Source organism: Macrobrachium rosenbergii, chromosome 19, assembly GCF_040412425.1.
Source record: "Macrobrachium rosenbergii isolate ZJJX-2024 chromosome 19, ASM4041242v1, whole genome shotgun sequence".
In the NCBI taxonomy this organism is placed as follows: domain Eukaryota; kingdom Metazoa; phylum Arthropoda; class Malacostraca; order Decapoda; family Palaemonidae; genus Macrobrachium; species Macrobrachium rosenbergii.
The window spans coordinates 31,991,351-32,012,763 of NC_089759.1; the positions used below are offsets into that span (position 1 = coordinate 31,991,351).

General features: G+C 33.4%; 1 long non-coding RNA gene across 1 annotated transcript in view; it reads left to right on the forward strand.

Annotated features, from left to right (window-relative positions):
• Positions 1–21,413, forward strand: part of LOC136848803 (uncharacterized) — a 176,804-nt gene that overhangs the window by 147,925 nt on the left and 7,466 nt on the right. Inside the window, exon 2 of the long non-coding RNA XR_010856144.1 lies at positions 14,275–14,378. This is a non-coding gene — a long non-coding RNA (uncharacterized lncRNA). The remainder of the gene's footprint in view (positions 1–14,274; positions 14,379–21,413) is intronic.

Genomic DNA, 21,413 nt, shown 5'->3' on the forward strand with positions numbered 1-21,413 from the left:
CACTGGCCTTAGTGGGGATATGGAGTCTCTAACGGTTGTGTATGTTCGTCAGTACTGTTCTTGTAGTATATATATTTGTGACTTCTCACACTCTGTATCAGTCCTTCGTCAATGGCTTGGAAATAAAGTCGAAACCGGTCAGGACCTACACCCCGTTTCTTATTTTTCACCTGTGGTAATGTGTGATATATATATATATATATATATATATATATATATATATATATATATATATATATATATAAAATAATCATTACAGATAATAGCTCCCTTTAACTGTTTCTCTCTAATGGCCCTGAAACACTCGTCAGGCCACGTCTTCCCACATTTAACACGGTTCGTTGAATGCCTCTTTCTCTTCGGAGCCAAATTCTCGAGCTTTCATTCTTCCTAAGTTTTCTCTAACTTGTAACGTGCCATCCTCAGGAATCAAGGTTAAGCTCCATTCTTTCTCTCCTTTGGCTTCTTATCGTTTGTTTTCCAACCTGGCCTCACATTTTAATAGCTATCTTAAAACTGAAAAAATAAAACCTTCACGTTTCTGCTTGAATCTTACGTGGTTAACTGACTGCGGAATTAGCAAATAAAATTATGAACACTAAATAGAATTTTTGTGCAAAGTTTCTGGGGAGATATGTAGAGCGAATGATGAACCAAGGAATGAACAATATTTTCTTACCTTAAAAGAGAAAGTCCTTTAGTCAGTTGAAGCGGACGTAAGACATGAAAACCCCAAAACTATTCGTTAAGGTAATTTGATTCATCTATCACATGGAGAAATATTTATCTCTCTCTCTCTCTCTCTCTCTCTCTCTCTCTCTCTCTCTCTCTCTCTCTCTCTACCTCAGTTTACCCGTCCGTTTTTCAATCAAGTGACCGTTGAATATGATGCAGATGGTAATGTTTCAAAGCATCATTCACTGAAATCTTATAAAAGCAGAAATAGATACGTGTCCAAGACACAATAGAATCAGAATATAATTGTGCATATAGTCAACAGAAAGCAACCAAACATATCTGAGCATTATCCACTTGTAGGCAAACATGTACATACACAAATGAATGTGGAATTATTATCGTGTTTTTTTATTTAATAAAAATCTCTGAAGACCTTATTTCTTAGGGGTGCCAGTTTCGTTTTCTTTAGAGAATAACGTTAGAGAATCTCTTGTCTTTGGGAATGACCTCTCACTGCCCTCAGTCTTTGATCCAGAATCGAATGTAATTACCGAATATATTACCTTGAATTGCTTCCAAGTAATTACTTACAATGAATGGGCAGTGAGGAACATTTTCACCCGGGCAGAAAATACTTTTTCCAGTGATTGCCCTAGTGACGACAGTATGTCTTTCTTTATAACTGGCCTTATTAGAAATTATTATTGCCTTAGTAATTATCTATTTCGTTAATTATGATTAGCTATCATTTGCTATGACGAGGTTGGAAGATTATAAGTTTCTCCTGAGATGCCTGTAAGCTATAACCAGCTTTAGCCGTCTGGTGCTATATTTAAAAATATCCTGAAGTTCGGTTTTGATCGCCATTTCATTAAATGGTCAATAGATGAAACAGACCTTGTCTTATTTATTGTTGTTATGTAATGAGATTACGGATTAAAAGTCTTTAATGATTAACAGAGAGAGTTATAATATATTACCTAGATTTTTATACTGTTGGATTACAGTAAAGCCATTCATTATATATATATAATATATATATATATTATATATATATATATGTATATATATAATATATATATATATATATATATATATATATATATATATATATATATATATATATATATATATATATATATATATATATATATATATATATATATATATATATTGGACTGAATTATCCGTTCATTTATGCTCATGTAATTTCCACTATCATCCTATTTTTAAGAACAAATAATTTTTATTATGGTAGTGTGACCACTGACCTAGTTAAATGACAGTTGTTTGCGCGTTTTGAGAATATTCGTGAAAAAAAATTCTCTTTCCTATACAATTCCAATTTTTATCCAATCTCAAAATCTCTGGCTCTATCTCTCTCTGCCTCTCATTTTCAGAAATACAACGTAGGCTCTCTCTCTCTCTCTCTCTCTCTCTCTCTCTCTCTCTCTCTCTCTCTCAGAGATACAACGTAGGCTCTCAGCGAATCATTCAAGTACCACGCCATTTCCAAACGTGGCTTGTAGATGAAAGTAAATCAGACTGTCAGGAGTAGACGTTGGATTATCAGTCAGAACGTTACACCAACCCTGATTTAGCTAATGGACTCCCTTATTCGACACGGAACTCGACAGCTTTTTTTGTTTTACGCTTAATCTCTTCAGAAGGAAGCTTAGAGGATTCTTTATTGTAATTAAGGTAATTCCATTCAAGTGTTTAACTTAATGTTTGAGGAACTATAAACAAAGTTAGTGGGAGCGAGGAGAAATTTAATTCATATATATATCTTCCTATTTTCCTTCAGATAAAAATAAAAATGCTTTGATTTGTATCTTTATTGGTGCAGAACACTTATAGTTCTAGGATTTTAGCTATATAAAAATTTTCCAATAATTTTTGTTTTAACAAAGTGAAAATTATCTGCGTAGCAGCTCGCAGACGGGTGTCCGTTTTCCGAAAAAATCTTGTAATTCTATGTTACTACCAATAAATGCCAGATATTCACATTAGAGTTCAGGTCAAGACCGAGAAGTCTGAAAAATCAGCAGCGTGTCTTAGCAAGGAGCTGAAAAAATTAAATTCAATAACTACCAACGTGAAAACACAAGGACAAATAATAATAATAGCGATAAAATTCCTACCTACACCGAACAGGACAATGTCGCAGTTAATTCACAGGTGATGATAATGCAGCACAACTCTCACGGCGAAGATTAGACTTAATCTCTGACGACAGTAAAGTAGAAATCAGGAGATATTAAGAGAGAGAAGATTCTCGTAAAGTAGACATAAGGAGATATTGTCAACGGAGAAGGGATTCTCTTAAAGTAGAAATAAGGAGATATTATCAACGGAGGAATAGTTCTCATGTGATAGACGTTAAGAGGGAGTGGAATGAGACATTTGGATATCTTGAAGAAGAGGTCAAATAAATGAAAATGTTTCAACTAGAGAAATTCTCCAACGTCCATTTTCTCAAAAGCTCGTGTTCCATATCTGTCCATAACAGCCATTTCATCTTGGATTAGACAGTGAAATACTTCGGAGGCATTCTGAAAATCTTCACATTTATGAGAGGGAGTAATGATAATTACTTATGTATCTTTGGACGCAATATGCAAAAGAATGGCCAGTGTATATTCCTGGTTCTGTTTCTTTTACGGGGAAAAATTTAGTTCGAAATTTGTTGTTACTTTTTCAGTGTGAATTCCGGGAATAATAATAATAATAATAATAATAATAATAATAATATACTTTTTAATTGTTCAAGGATACAAGAGTGCATACCTTGGGCGTAGTGACCATAAAAGGTTTGGAAAGTTGGCTAAAACTTTCCTAGTTAGGCTGGGAGAAAACCTCAGGCCCTCCAAACTTTTCTACTTGGGCTGGTGAAGGCCATGCTCTTGCTTGCAAGACTTCAAGTCAGTGTTTCATTACTTAAAAAGAAACCGGTTTGGAAATAATCCTGGATTTTAGAGAGAGAGGCAAAGAAGGTGCAAAATCGGTTGGTGGCAAAATGAAAGATATGATAAACTTATGACGAGAATGCTGAGTAGACAGGATTCTCATTTTTATCGGTTATGATGTTCCTGTAAATACTGAACGATTAATAATTGCCTTTGAGATATTCAGTCGTCCTATCATTAGGAACTGTTTGGAAACTTTGTAAATATACTATTACATTCGCCTATATCCTTCACACACACACTCCAACTTCTGGATGTGAAGGTCCGACCCTTGTAGAACCTCCGATAATTATCCTTTTATAGGGTTTCCTCTCCTCCTCCCTCGTAATACTTCCAAATTCTATAGTCGACCTCCACTATCGTCATCCGTTTTCTTTCATACCAAACCATTTTGAAATGCTAATGAAATAAGACACTTAACCTGACACTTACCGTGCCATTAAGATGGATGGAAATTGAAGCATATTAAGGTTTAAAGAAATAATAATAACAGCTTATTATATATATATATATATATATATATATATATATATATATATATATATATATATATATATATTTATATATATTTACATATATATATATAATTATATATATATATATATATATATATATATATATATATATATATATATATATATATGTATATATATATATATATATATATATATATATATATATATATATATATATATATATATATATATATATATGTGTGTATTCAAGAAAAAGAAACCTCAGTATGATTCAATTTCCATTCATCCTAATGGCAAGGTAAGTGTCACTTGTTTTATGAATAATGGAAACAATTAGCGATCATCGAGTATAATTAGAAAAATAAGGAGAGTATCTTGTTTTAAGGTATTCCAGTCATAGTGTGAATGTTGCATTGAGATTATGATCATTTCTGAATTTTGTTTTTTAATATGTAGCCATGTTTTTGTATTTTTTTACGAATTAGAAGAATAGAAATGCGTCCATACGAAATAACCTTGTGGTTGTAGCCTATGTACAAGAAAAGGATTTACTGAAATTCACATCCATATTTATTAGTCTGTTCCGAGCAGCCGAGAGTGTTTTTGTTTTTAGTTTGGTAAAGACTCGTTCTTTACTTTATTCTTTATGTGAAAATCAGTATTTTGTTTGCCATGAAAGAAATATGAAAGCTGTATTTATGAATTTTGAATGTTACTTTATGTCGTACAAAATTGCGCTGCTTTCACAAAATATATCCAAAATTAAGAAATAATGTTTTGAAAACTCCAAATGTTACATCCCACTCAGAGAAAAAAAGTATCACTGCTTTGAAAAACCTGGAAAAGACAAATGAAGTAAAAACGACTGAATGAAAAGCTTTAACAGGATGCTTTTTGTTCTACGTTTTTTTTTCTCAGCCAAATAGTCGCTAGCCACTTTTATTCACCGGCGAGAGAAAATGTTGTTTCATCTTTCTTTGTTCTATAGCCATAATTTTAAGAATGAGTGAAATTACTATAGGGGGAATGGCAGGATCAAAATTATCCATGGTTTAATACTTTGTTTTTGTGCATTTGTAATATCACATTTAAAAAATAAAAATTATATATATTCCTGTCGAGAATATTACATTTCTAAAAGTCTTAGGGCATTATTAGAATTAGGTTCTTTGTTATCTATCCTAATCTGAATTATGGTAATTGGCTTTGAGAAGGAAGTAAATAACATTCACGCCTCAACACATTAAATTTACATTGATTTCAAGAAAATTAATTAATAATTCATTGCTTTTAAGTCTGTTCCCCTCTCGGTGGTGTTATGAACTCCATCAAGGCCTTTCAACACGCAGAGGCCACAACCAATTTTTTTGCACAGGCATAGGTTAAATAAGGTAACTGGGCTTCCCTACCTACTGTCGTCTAAAGACTGTATTGCATATAATTTGTTCATTTCTCCTAATATCAACTTTGATATTTAATTTAGTCTCTATTATTTTAGTCTGACCTCTCAGATAATTCTTATGATTAATTTTTACCATATGTTTACCGAAATTCGTACACACACACACACACACACTCAGATAATTCAAATGATTAATTTTTACCATATGTTCTTGTACACACACTCAGATAATTCAAATGATTAATTTTTACCATATGTTTACACACACACACACACACACACACACACTGTGAGGAGTACAATGCATTCATAATCCTTTAACATTTTGATTGCTTTAATAAGATTTGACAACTCGTTGATTTTTATTATACTTGAAGCTTTTAACCACCGTGAACTTCATGAAAATTATTTGCTTCCTTTAGGAAATATGGATATTTTAAGATATGAATCTTAACTGATGCCTATTGCTGCTGTGGTTAATGATGCTATCGCCTCACTGATAATCATCGTGCATTACTGCCATCAGTTCTAACAGTATTTTCACTCTACCAGACCTTGTATTATTTTTTGTTATGTTACCTTGTAGACATTTTCTAACCTCATGCTGGCTTAATTTGGACTCCTTTTCGAATACCCAAGATAGCTGTAGTGTTTTGCAAGTTTCACCATTTTCTTTATTTACAAGTGTGCAAATCCTACTTCTGACCCGCATTCTCAAGGCGTATTTAGAAGTAGACTAACAAGCAATATGCACATGGAGAAAAGTTATAAGATAAAAAGACAAATTTCTAGTTTTGTGAACATTTATATTTTGACTCACGATTTCCTCAAATGTTATTTTTATGAAAGCAACATAGTGGGTTCTAATTAATTTCGTTTATTCCCAAAGCCTCAAAATAACAAAGTGAAAAAGACGAAAGGAAACCTGTCTCCACAAGAAGAGTGGGAACTCTTTTGACCAATTGCAAAACTTATTCAATAAATCCTCTTCCACCACACAAAGGGGAAAGCGTTAGTGGAAGTCTCGAACAAGGAAGCGCCCCACAAGGAAAGAGGAAAGAAAATAAGAAGTTTCTTGCATTTTATTTTGGAGGACAAGTGGCAAATGTCCGTTCGAGTTGGTTCGCCATTATCGTCCAGCTAAAAACAATTAACAGAAATCACTTTGTACAGAATACCATCCGAATTTATTTTACAGGTGTTGAAAATCGTCAGTAAAGAATTTTCTATTTTCCTGTAGCCTATGCGTGAGTGTATGCTGACACGCGCGCACATATGATATATATATATTATATATATATATATATATATATATATATATATATATATATATATATATATATATATATATATATATATATATATATATATATATATATATATATAAAACCTCCCTCGAGAGGTGAGGTTTGTAAGTTTCAACTTACCCTGAAGAGGACACAAAGAAAACTTTGGTAGCATTGGCCAACTTCTCCAAGACTAGCGAAGCACTTTTTTCTCTCTCTCTCCAAACCGGGCGTCATATTCTTCCTCTTTCTCTCGCTCTCTGTCATAACTCATAAACAAATAAAGGCCACTGAATTAACTCTCGAGTTACGAAAATAAACTTTATTTTGAAAATCTAACAAAGCACTAATTGGTTAAATGCAAAAGTCCATAAGTCACACTGACTTCCAAAGTCGAAACCCGAACATAGAAAATGGGATCTTCACACACCTAACAGGGACTAGACTAAAATCGTAAGTCCAAATCTTCCCACACCATATCACCACTGAGTAAGTCACGTCCAAACAGTTAAAATGAGTCTTTAGTTAACATGACCACCACTCCATTCTCTCATGTCCTCCAACCCAGGGCATTGTGCCTTTTGACAAGAGTTCACACAGACTCGTCACTGCGAAGGAAGAGACGTCCCATAAATACCCAGAAAAATTAATTGAAATGACATGAGTAAACTGGTGACAAAAGGAATCACATGAAAATAAATGAGCAGAAAAAACGTAAAATCAGGTAGCAAAAGGAAACATAATTTCACACGGACCTGTAAAATAAAAAAAACAACCTTATAAAAGCTCATTACTCACTTCAGCAAACTGGAGGACCCATCTCCAAAGAAAATCAGAGGCACTGTTCAAATTGAGCCCTGCAATAGCTCAAGCCCCAATACCCAGTTTTCACATATTTTCTCTCCAGCAAAACTCATCATGCATGACCAACTCACGAATGCACTTACTTCCGTCACGTTTACACTTCGCCTGGGAAAGATCCATGACGACATATCGGAAGATACCCGGTACTCACAGTGCCATATGGGCATTGTGAGTCACATGTCATATGGACTTCCGATCACATCTCAACCACGCCTCGGGGCACTGCTTCGGGCGAGGTTAACGGTCACAAAAATGATAAATCTCACTTTTCAAAATGCGAATGAACGAAAACTGAAAGGTATTTGCCAACGTAATGATCACGCCACCTGCGAGGTGACTGCATATACGACATACCCCAACCTGCGAGGTCAATGAATATACGACACATACCCCAACCTGCGAGGTCACTGACTATACGACACATACCCCAACCTGCGAGGTCACGGAATACGAATTATATACTTAATATATATTATATATACGTGTGTGTGTGTACACTGTGTGCGTCTTTGAGTATGTATGTATTTTAGTATGTATGATCATGCCTTTCTAGGACCATGATAAATAACCTATAAAAATTAAATTAAGCAAGTTATTTAGCCATTTTTGGTGGATCGGAGCTCAGGGTTCCGCTGTGGAAAAGGTGAGACCTGCTACCCGGACAGTCCTTAAATTTGATTGGGGAAACTGAGACTGTTTGTATTGATCATAGGTTTAATTCACATCCTGATATATATAGGCTGTCATAAAGTGACTTCATTTGATCTATAAATGCAATCGGATTTTAGAGTAATGTTGATAAGAAAGTATGTAATTTTCATCGAGCATATTGAATATAGTCATTATTAATAAAGAAAGAATTAATAGCAATACTAGCAGTACAACATTGCCCTCTGATCAAGCCGGTAGAATAGAGAGATAAAGAGAGAGAGAGAGAGAGACAGTTTGGTTGCCTTGGTGGTGACCGATTATTCATTTACTAAATGAATTCACATGAACTGCTAAAGATAGGCGACAAGTAGATACATCACTGATTTGCGATGTAGGAGCTTAGTTGTATGTACTTCGACAAGTAGCTGAAACCTTATAACTACTAAGAGGCTGAAACAAAAGTTAATTTTTCGTCATTGTTATCACAGGTAATTTCTTTTAGTGGCATTATTATTATTATTATTATTATTATTATTATAACAACTTTTTACCGTATTTAACTGGCTCCATACAAGCGGCCTGAACTCTTTACAAAAGTTTTTATTTTTTTATAGAATACAGTGACACTATTAAATCTGCTGAAATGGTTTTATTAAATCTGAGGCAATTAAATTAGATAAAGGCAAACCAATACTCTGGAAAAAGGTCGACTGAGGGGAGTGTAACCTCCGTTTTTCTACCCTCAGCCGCGACCGAAAATTCTTGGTGGTACAAGGTTCCCGATATTCCAATTCGTGCCTGTGAGCAGAATTTGCATTTCACCGTATGGCGAGAAAGAGGGGCCCAGTATTTTGCATTTTCTTGCTATACGACTGCTAGCAATTTCTGGGTAATTTTACTTATCTTAGAAATAACAAATAGTAAAGAGGTCTTTGTGAAATGCATAGAGCTGGGGTTATTAATCACATAACTGTTTAAATGGAAATAAAATGATACCATGATTCTCTAACATTACTTTAGTAGTTTAGAAAGAAATTCGAGGAAAGGAAAGAGGAGGTAATCAGTGACTTACTCCAGACACATGCTCATGAGAGCCTTGATTTAATACCCCAAAATTGCCATTTAACAAACAGACTGCTCAGTCATCTATAAGAGTCTGACGTATTGGATTGCGCTGTTTTCTGTGTTAGGGATATCTTGATGAAGGTGTAGATATTACGGTTAATACGGGATAACGACTTTAGGTTTTTCTGCTGAATGACTGCATCTGTGGATCTAGAAGATGACTCATATAATTATAAAGTGGTGCTATTCGTTAATGTACCCAGCGAAAAAGGGGGATTAAGAAACTTAGACTCTTTATATTTGCTTAAAAAACCTTGATACTTTTAATACAACTGATAATTATTAACACGTCAAAGATTTAATACTGATACACAGTGACGTTAAGGCTGATTTTTTTAATGACTAAAGATATACAGTAGGGTCAATGTGAAATTTATTAAAGGAATGTAAATCCATATCACTAGTTATCTTTAAGAAAGAAGTGCTATGTAGTATAGACATTTTTTATTTCTTTTCAAATGTGAAACAGTACCCAAAATTTTAGAAGCCTTTTTTTATGTCCAAAACTTATGCTACTTTAAATGATCTGAGTAAGAACAGGTGAGATAGAGCCCTGATTACATACTATACAAGTTTATCTATGTTCAAAATAATACTTCAAGGAAATATAGAAAACAAAACAGCGAAGTTGATTATAACAAGGAGAGAGATTTCACAGTTCTTGGAAACGTTTGAAAAGAATTCCAACTCTCCATCCCCCACCGCTAATAAAATCATTATGCTCTGAACATTTAATGATTCTTGGAAAGTTTGGAAAGATTGTTTTTACAAGATATTTATCTTCATGAAATTAGGAGGGAGAATGAGCGAAAATTTATCAACTTATAAGATAACATATTTAGATTATTGTTTCTCGTGTCCCTAGTTTCACGACCACATTTTCTATAAAGAGGAAGCAGACTTCATCTGTGAATGTTCCTGTATTAACAATCATAATAAATATGGGATGCATCATATTCTCAAATCAAGTTGATTATTTGTCTGATTTAGAATTTCCCTTTGCATGAGAAAATTTACAATCACTGATCCCATGAAATTAAATTTCGAAAGGTTAGGAGTATTATGCCTGCCGAGATACACATCTCAATATCTAACAGTGCCAGTATGAACTGAACTACAGAATGAACATTCTTCTGGAACTGTATCCTGGGAATACCAAAATCTCACATGTTTTGAATTCAAGTACTTGAAACATTGTAATAAGATGGCTGAAATTTTGAGCGGTTATTTGGCATGGTAAAACAAGATTCCACTGAAAATTGGGTTTAATTTGGGCAAATACTTTTTCATATGAATTTCTAAAAAAAATTTTAAGTTCAGTAACTTTATTGAACTTCAACTTTTAGATATTATTATTGCTTAGTTCTAAAGAAATTACACCATCTTAAAATATGTGCATTATAAATTTAAAAGAATTAGTAGGAAATCTTAATTTTTGAAAATTTTTAAAATTTCAAATTTTTAGTTTTTCGATTTTGAAAATTCAACACTGAATGTGAGAGACAGCAAAATGAATATGAGTACAGAAAAAGTTTCAAAATTTCCTGCAGAATGAAACCCTTTTCACCTTTCTCAGTTAATTTCAAAATCCTTGTTTGTATAAACATTTGAATGTAGCTAAACTTCAAAAAATCTTGATTTGGAGAAAAACTTAAAGTTTGTCTAACTTTTAGACACACACGCCTCACTTATGGGAGATTATTTTATTTGTTTAGTTTTCCTTTAAGAAAGACAAGTTTATGTTGGACACACATTCTGCATATTAAAAGCATTTTGAGCGGTTCAAAAATCTATGCTGTGCGTAAAAAATATTTTTTCATATTATAGCTTACCTTTCTTCTCCAACCAAAGACTTTCCAAACCACCCCAGGGTTATCTTGTGGACTTTCTTTCTTTTTTAAATCTAGTATGGATTTTCCCCAACAGACCTAGTCTCCATTTGTCCAAGGAATCAACATCCTTTAATCCTCGATATTAGGTGGTACTGAGTGTCACTGACATGTGCCAGCTTGAAAAGCTCCTGCTTTATATGTTCCATCACCTTATTGCTTTGCTCTCCTCTTCCGTGTTTTGTGTATCAGAGATGACCTTGTTTATGGTTTTTCTTTTTCACGAGTACTTGATTTAGTAGGAATGTCACCTACAATATCATTTATAATAGACAGACACCCACACACATACCCAAGGTTGCGCTCTTCAGCGCTCATTTGTAGTGCACAGGTGCTGTAATAAATCCTTGAAACGTTTCTTTGATGCATTTTTTCCACAATTTTGAATGTAAAGCTTCATTACTATTTTGTGTTTGGCCTCTTGCCAGTTTTAATAGTTGATTTGTGTTTGTTAGGTCTCCATGCACTTTGTATATAATATGTACGTTGCTTGTGGAGCAAAAATTAGGAATTGTAAATTACGTACAGCCATGCTCAGAATTGATGCTACATGACAGCATAGGCTTTCGTTCAAAATTCCTTAACTGGCAACCTAACATGATGCAGAAATAAGATTGTTTCATAATAAAGGCCGTAATGTGTTTCATAAGAGTGAAATCTGTCATATATCAAAACTGTAAGAAAATATGTGTAGCCAAATTTCAGAAAATTTAACTGTGACAGATGTCTGTCGAAAAGGAAGATAAATATTGCCGGATATGCAAACATGATCCCAATTATATTGGAGACATTCAACTCAAAGGAAGTATTTGCGATGAAATATATTTAACAAACACAAAATTTTGCTGTGATTGTTTTTTTTTTTTTTTTTTTGGCTGACTTTCCCCTCCAACAAGTGGCAACGTTCTCTTCCTTCTGATACGGATTGCAATGGGGTCAAATAGTGTCCTTTATTTAAATATATTTATTGATCTAAAGTCTTGTAGAAATCAGCACTTCCCATTTGGTATTCTTTGCTTTAAAGTTTAACTTTTTACACATATGGTCAAACTGCATAAAAATCAGTATTATCAGATTGCCGTAATAACGATTAAGAAACTTTTATTATGAGTGAAGCGTTTATACAAGACGAATAAATGCCGTTGTCCCCCTTTACATTGCCAGCTGAGCTTTCACTCATTAAAAATGCCCTATTAATTAAAGCAGGCTCTTCAGTAATTACACCTGAAACTTAATATGTAAGCATGTCATTAAACAGTTCTTTAGAAATGGCAGCCTCTCTCTCTCTCTCTCTCTCTCTCTCTCTCTCTCTCTCTCTCTCTCTTTGCACTTTTAATGAAAATCTCTTATTTCGAAAGTATGTATATATATATATATATATATATATATATATATATATATATATATATTATATATATAAATCTCTCAGGTTCCAACTTCTTTTAGATTTGGCCCAGTGGGTAACGCCCTTGCTTTCCACCTGAGATATGATCCCGATGAGTCAGAAATTTATGTTCCACACGTGATTGTGTGTTGATGATTTCTATCTTATTCACTCAGAAGGGATAATTCGAATGAAATGTTGTCTATTGGGTCATTGCTGAGTCGGGGAAGTTGGGAAAACTCGCTGGTATGCAAGCAGTTAGCTTGCCCAGGTAATTCCTTGGTGCAGTTGCTCTCAGGTTCCAACTTCTTTAGACTTGTATGGCCCAGTGGGTAACGCCCTTGCTTTCCACCTGAGAGACCTGGGTTCGATCCCGACGTGAGTCAGAAATTTATTTCTGTTCCACACGTGATTGTGTGTTGATGATTTCTATAATATATTGTATGTATGTGTGCGTATGTATGTGTATGTATGTACATATAAAGTCTGTTGCGAGTTTGAAGTGACCTCCAGCCTATCAGCGACTTAAACTTAACAAAGTCGACAAACGGCTACGTTACTTGTGCTTTAAATAGAACAAAACACCCCAAAATGGAATTTCAGGAACCAGTCTTAAGCTGTTACTGCTGCTGACCCACGCATAGCAATCTCGGGACTGTAGCTGAAAAGTCTAGGATAATAAGTTACTGATAAGCTGAAATAAGTGTATTCTTGAACCATTGTAAAATACCCTTTGTATTTACTAACTTATTACTCTCAAGTTAGTGATGAGGTGAATTTGGCTACTTCTATGATCGTAGGACTTTTGGACTTGCTTGCATCTTGTGTATGAACCACTTCACTGCCATTGTGATTGCAGGTTGTGTACACTTAAGGTGTAATTTCTGTATCAGCTTGAATTTCTTGTTTTCCTGATCTTGACTGACGGATATACAACATACATGTTTTGATTTAATTTAGACTTATAACTTCTGAAATGCTTCTAATGTGTCTAATAGTCTGTCGACAGTCAGTTGATTCAGTGTGAGTTCGCGATTAATTATTAAACTTCAATAATTATACCTTCACTTTATGATTGTTAAATGGTATAGATGGAACTGCATGGCTAAGAATCATCATGTCGATATTAGACAAAGTAGCTTTATTTATTTTTACAATTTTAATACCATTGTGGAAAGTAAAGGAATGAAACTATATTAAAAAGTAGTTGTGTATTTAACTTTAGTTTTGCAATAGTTATGAGAAACAAAAACTTATGTTTAGTGATGCCCTGTACACTAGAGTATTGAAAGATATTTTCCTGCATTTCAGTTTTATAAACCTCTGTTAAAACAGTCACCGTTGAATGATGGCAGATTTAGACAACACACCACTATAACATACAACTATTACCCTTCTTGATATTTAATCATATTCCTTTCCCGTTTTTCCATCAGTATCCAACAAGTTAATATATTTTCAACAGGATTTAATGAGCTTTTTGATATCTGATTTGAATAACATAGAAGTACCCATCAGAGAAGACTTTATCAAATATATTTCTTCAACAGGCTTCACTTCCGCGGTAGATCAAAGCTGATAACTGCTGGCCAAGAATAATGTGATGAATTACGATTAATTCTCCGGAAGACAGCCGAAACATTCTCTGAGAATGGTGAGTGTTAAACAGTTATCATCACTTTATGTTATTATTACCATGTTTCAAATACTATAATGATTAATGTGATTAATATTGTTTATCACTAAAGCACTTCGATTACTGTCATTACGAATCTTGGTCATCAGTTTTTTACATAATAACTTTTATAACCGATAAATTATTTATTTCCAGTAATTATTATCTTCGAACTTTTTTCTAGAAATTTTATCTGCACGAACTTTAAAGAGCGTGATATTCCCCTTTTGATTATAAAATAAATGCCTGATTACATGTGTTTAATTATGTGCAGGAAGACTAATAAATTTTGGTCAGATGGACATTTTGTACCTGTAAATGCGCTTATCTTCCATCCGTATCGTTTTTAAATGAATAATCCATAACCGAAATATCATGACAAAAACGAAATAGCAAATTAGCCACGACTGCAGAAACGAGAGAATATAAACTCAACAGTGGAATCATCTTTCAGCAACTGATAAAAAATGTTATAACTGCTTTTTCATTACCGTTTTTATTTACAAAATATAGCTACAGGCATCCAGTTGAAAAGCAATATAAAAAGGTGGCATTATTAGCCGATGACCTGCGGACATGGAACTTTTTCTTATAGAAAACCCAGTCCTTTGTTTCCCGAGAATATGCCATTTCAAATGCCAGGGCAGGGCTTCAGATCTCGACAAATAAGACAATTTTTCGTCGGTTACATTATCTGTCATATCTGGTGGTTATCCCTTTATATCTCATAACGCAAAGAAGCACCCAATATATGTATACACATACAAATACACACACATATATATATGTGTGTGTACATATATACACACACACACACACACACACACACACACATATATATATATATATATATATATATATATATATATATATATATATATATATATATATATATATATATAATGTGAACAAAAGCTGGAGCAAATAGGAATGAAGATGGTAGGGTGGATTTTGAGGATTTCCATAATTGAGTGGCTGGAAAATGAAGAAATTAGGAGACGATCCGGAATGGTAATGGTAAGAGAGTCGAGACTGAGGAGGCTTAGACATGCGCAAGGGTGAGTGAGTAGGAGGGAGTGAAGAAGGGTTGGATGGAACTTTCTTTCCAGCTAAGTTTTCTCTGACTTGCAACAAGCCATCTCCATGAATAAACGCTAAGCTCCGTTGTTCCTTTTCTCTATCGCCATATATTTATTTTCCGACCTGGCGTCATATTTCAGTAGCCTTTTTGGAATATTAAAAAATTAAACTCACGTTTCTCATTGATTCTTTTACAATTAACTTAGGGAGAAATAAGCAAATAGAGCTTTGGACACTGAACAGAGTTTTTGAGTCAAGTTCCTGGGGAAATATATGGAGAGAATCATAAACCAGGAGATGAAGAATATTTTTTAATCTTGAAAGAGGCAGCCCTAGTCAATGGAAAGGGAGAGAGACGCTACTAAGCTGTATTTTATGGTAATGACGCTTTTTTAAGTCTATTACTTTCAGAAATATTTGCATTCCTTCTCTCTCTCTCTCTCTCTCTCTCTCTCTCTCTCTCTCTCTCTCTCTCTCTCTCTCTCTCTCCAAGTTTATCCGTCCGTTTATCACAAAATCACCTTTAAATTTTCCGCGGAAGGTAATGCTTCAAACCAAAATTCGCTTAAATCCTATAACAATATAAACATACGCCTTCAGTAACACAAGGGAACCAGATTATTATAATTAAAATGTTTTTAAATCCTCTTGAAAGCCAACATGCAAATATATCACTGTACATTGATACAAACAGTATGTTTCTGTTTAAGAAATCTCAGAAGGCTTCGTTACATAAGAGTACTAGTTTTCTTTTTCTGTTTATGAGTCCCACATTTCTTTAGGAACCTCTTAACTTGGGGAATGACCCCACAGACCTCCAATGCTTTGACCTAGGGTCTAATGTTATTGCCGCATAAATTATCCTAAATAAGTTCCATGTGTTTACGTGTAATGAAGGGGTTATGGGGAACCATTTTTACCGGGTGAGGGAATATTTTTTCCTGAATTCCCCTTCATGACAAGAGGATATCTTTCGTTGTAACTGGCATCATCACCAACTCGGGAATGATTATTGATTTAAATGATCTTTTTTTGTAATTTTGATGAGAGGCTTTTTGTTATACCGTTTGGTAAAATCTGACTTTTATTAAATTATGAATCAGTGAAACTGTTACGGTAATTAGGTTATTTGGCGAAAATTTTCAGTAATTAACGATGTATTATAGCATATTGCCAAATTTTTATTTATAACATTCATGTTTGAACATAGTAAAGAGAAGCCAGGATTGATGATAAAGATTGGTACTTATTGATAAAACAAAGTCGCCGTTTAAATTTACATGATGAAAGCGTAAACTTAAAAAGGCATCGATAAATGCAAATTAGCATAATTGTTATTATTATAACTGATGATATTAAATATCCATAGGCTAAATGTTATAAACTTGTCAAGCAACCTTTCACAGAATAGTATGATTTGGGAAATAAGGAGCAAAATAGAAACATTATTAAATTTTGATTTAAAACAATCTGGAAATATATGAAACCAGTTACAAATAATAATAATGATAATTACAAAATTTTTTTTTATAAATAAACAAAAAAACGAATAAGGCAACTGCAAGTACCTTTTAATGTAGCTTCAGAGAAGTAAATTATTCTCAGCACTTCCAAATGAAACAAGAGTATTTCATCTCCAATTCAGAAAAACCACTGGTAAAAAGAAAGTTGTTGAACATTAGGAATTAATATTGAACATTAGGAATTAATATGCAAGTTACAGACGGAGACAGAAATAAAAAAAAAAATATCTGGTGTCTTGTATAGCCAGAGAATACACGGAAAGATTGAGCGAAATTTATAAATATATATATCTTTTTTGAAACCAGCAATGTTACACCGTGCTGAACAAGAAACCACACATGTAACAAGTGTGTTACTAACTGCTGGTCACTGTTGCCTCCATGTCGTGAACTGGTTGAAGTCAGTGTTGTAAAACTAATAGTCTTTTGGGGAATTCTACCACATTTTCTCTTCTTTTATACTTTTGTAATTTTCATTGACTTTCCAATACAGAGGACAGCAGCCTCTTTTATTTCGGCTGCGAGATCAAAGATCCTGGTTGAACAACAATTGTTTGCCTTCTGTTAAGAATCTGTATAAAATTTACCTTTCTTATATAATTCCATTTTTTATCTCATCTCAAAACTATAGTTCTTTTATACTGTGAATTACCATGACTTTATATTGCGCACCTTACTATCATCTCTCTCTCTCTCTCTCTCTCTCTCTCTCTCTCTCTCTCTTAAAGAAATACAACATAGAACCTCGGCACATCAATCAAGTACCACGCCATTTCTGAACGTTATACCAACCCTGATTTAGCTAATGTACTCCCTTATTCGAAACGGAAGTCAACAACCTTTTTCTTTTACGCTTAATCTCTTCAAAAGGAAATACGGAGAACCCTTCGTTTTATCCAAGTTCATCCTTTTTGAGCTTCGAACTTAATGTACGAGAGACAAAAATAAAAAAATAAACTTAGTGGCAGTTAGGGAAAATTTTATTCATATCTTCCTGATTGTCTTCAGGTGGGAGTAATGAATGCTTTGACTTATTTTCTCCCTTTGTTCAAAATGCGTATGGTTTAAGGATTTTAACCATATCCAATTTCTCTAATAATTTTTATAGAAATTAATGAGATTCAATTATTTGGGTAGCAGTTCGCAGACGGGTTTCCAAGTCCCGAAAATCTTATAACATTATTTTACCGTCGATAAATGCCAGTTAGCCAGATGAGTTCAAGTCAAAAGAGTCACAGAGAAGTCCAAAAATGTCAGCAGCGTGTCAAGCAAAGACCTGAAAAAGAAGAGTGAAATTCAAAAGCTTAAAATTTCTCCCTTCACTGAACAGTCAATTCACAGGTGACAATGTCACACAAGATCCATAACAGTTTCAACTCTCACGTTGAAGATTAAATTAAGTCTCTGAAGTCACTCTAGAAGAAATAAGGAAATTACATCAACGGAGAAATGATTCTCGTGTGATGGACGTTAAGATGAAATGGAATGGGACACTTGGAGATCCGGAGGAAGGTTGAAATAAATGAAAATGCTCCAGCTAGAGAAATTCTCTAATTCCTTTTCTTAAAAGCTCGCGTTCCAACCAGTTCATTTTGGATTAGGCTTTGAAATATTACGAAGGGCTTCTGAGACTCTTGACATTAAGCGAGGGAGTGATGATGATAATTTTTTTTTTTTTTTGCATAGTTTATGCGCAACATGATGTGCAACAGACATCCGATGTATAATCCTGTTTCGCTTTCTTTTACGGGAAATGAAGGTCAAAAGGCTTTATTAAAAAAAGGATATATAAATCTTTCCCATTATATTGACTTTTCGACTTGTTCGGTGTGAATCCTGACAATAATAATAATAATAATAATAATAATAATAATAATAATAATAATAATAATAATAATAAAATTTTTTTTGTTCAAGACTACAGGGCTGCATACCTAGGGCGTAGTGAAAGTGACCAAAAAAGGTTTGGAAAGTTTGCTAAAACTTCCCTAGTTAGGCTGGCAAAAAACCTCCGGCACTCCAAACTTTTCTACTTGGGATGGTGAAGGCCAAGATCTTACTTGCAAGACTATAAGTTAGTGTTTCATTACTTACAAAAGAGCCACTTCAGAAAGAATCACAGACTTAGAGAGAGAGAGAGAGAGAGAGATCGGCTGGGAGAATGCAAATTCGCTCACTAATTGGTGGCAAAAGGGAAAACTAAATGACAAATTTAAGTCGTTAAAGGAGTACTGGGCAGATGGGGCTCCCATTTTTATTTTTATCGGTTTTGACGTTGCTGTAAACGTGCAATGGCTCATAATTGTCTTTGACATCCCCCATCCATCCCTTCATCAGGAAATGGGTCGAACATCTTGTAAACACTATGGCATTGACCCGTATGTTGCGCGCGCGCGCACACACACACACACACACACTCAAGCTTCTGGATATTAAGGTCCGTCCTTTCTACAACCTTTGGTACTCCGATAATTATCGTTTATTTATTCTTGATATAAAGTATATATATGTATACATTATATATACACATATATATGTGTGTCTGTATATATATATATATATATATATATATATATATATTTATATATATATATATATATATATATATATATATATAATGTATATTTTGTCTTGAAATCTTAACATGTTTCATTTTCCATCCATCTTAATATATATATATATATATATATATATATATATATATATATATATATATATATATATATATATATATGTATATATATATATGTGTGTGTGTGTATATATATATATATATATATATATATATATATTATATATTTAATTAATTCAAGAACAGTGAAACGAGGTTATTATCATTTCTTTAAACCTTAATATGTTTCAGTTTTATCCATCTTAATGGTAAGTCAAGTGTTTCTTGCTTCGTAAGTAATAGAAACAATTTGCGATCATCAAATTTAATTAGATAAATAAGGAGAGTGTTATGTTTTAGGATATTCCAATCAGTGTGAACGTTGCACAAAAATTACGATTATTCCTTCAGAATCGCAAATTTAGTTTTTGGATATGCAGCCATGTTTTTATATATATTTTTTAGCGAATTAAAAGAGTAAAAATACGCCCGTACCAGATTACTTTTTGGATGCAACCTATATATAAAAAAAAGATTTACTGAAATTTACAACGCTACTTATTAGTCTGTTCCAAGCAGACGTGAGTGTGTTTGGTTTTAGTTCTGTAAAGAATCGCTGTTTAGTTTTTTTGACATGTGAAAAACAGTATTCTGTTTAACGTGAAAAAAATAGAAAAGCTACAATTATGAATTTCAAATGCTGCTTTACATCGTACAAAATTGCACGTCTTTCATAAAATGTATCCAAAATAGGAAAAAATGTCTTTAAAAATCCAAATGTTACTTCCCACTCAGAAAAAAATATCAGAGCTTCTAAATACCTGGAAAAGACAAATGAAATAAAAACAACAGGATGAAAAGCTTTAAAAGGATGCTTTTTGTTTTACGTTGCTTTCTTAGCCAAATGGTCGCTTGCCATTTTTATTCACCGGTGAGAGAAAATGCTGTTTTATTTCTCATTGTAAAAATGCATTAAATTACAGAATCAAAATGCTCCTGTTTTAATACTTGGTTTTTTGTGCATTTGTAATATCACATTTCTCTAGAAAAAAACAAACTAAACACAAATACTCTGGTCGAGAATATTACATCTCTAAAAGTCTGAGATCATTATTAGAATTAGGTGTTTTGTTATTTATCCTAATCTGAAAGATGGTAATTGACTATGGGAAGAAAGTGAATAACAATCATGTCTCCACTCTTTGAACTTACATTGAGTTCAAGAATAATTAATTGCTTTCAAGTCTATTCCCCTCTCAGCGGTTTTATGATCTCCATCAAAGCGTTTGGCTTTTTGGATTGTACAGTCAGTTCTGTGATTGTTCCTTGCCTTCTGTTGGCATTGCTTCCGCTTTTCATAACTCCTGTGGCCCTATAATTGGGCATGGCGTAGATAGGGTTACTGGGATGTCAGAACTACTTCCTTTGGAAAATTAAACTGGACCAAATTGTATTCATAATCACATAATATTTTGACTGCTACAGTAAGATTTCACAACTCGTTTATATCACAGCTGAGGTAGACTTCAAACATTTAACCGTCATGAACTTCAGCAAAGTCATGTGCTTGCTTTAGGAAACACTGATAATTTAACATAGATTAAAAATAATGCTGTTATTACCTCCAGGGTTAATGGTGTTGTCACTACATTGGTATAATCATCGTGCAATACAGCAGTTAGTTTTAGTATCGGTGTTCTCTTGCTGTTAGGCTTATGTTCTATTTTACTACCTTGTAGTTTTTTTTTTTTTTTTTTTTTTTTTTGTAACATTCAGACTTATTAAACAAGACAGCTGTAG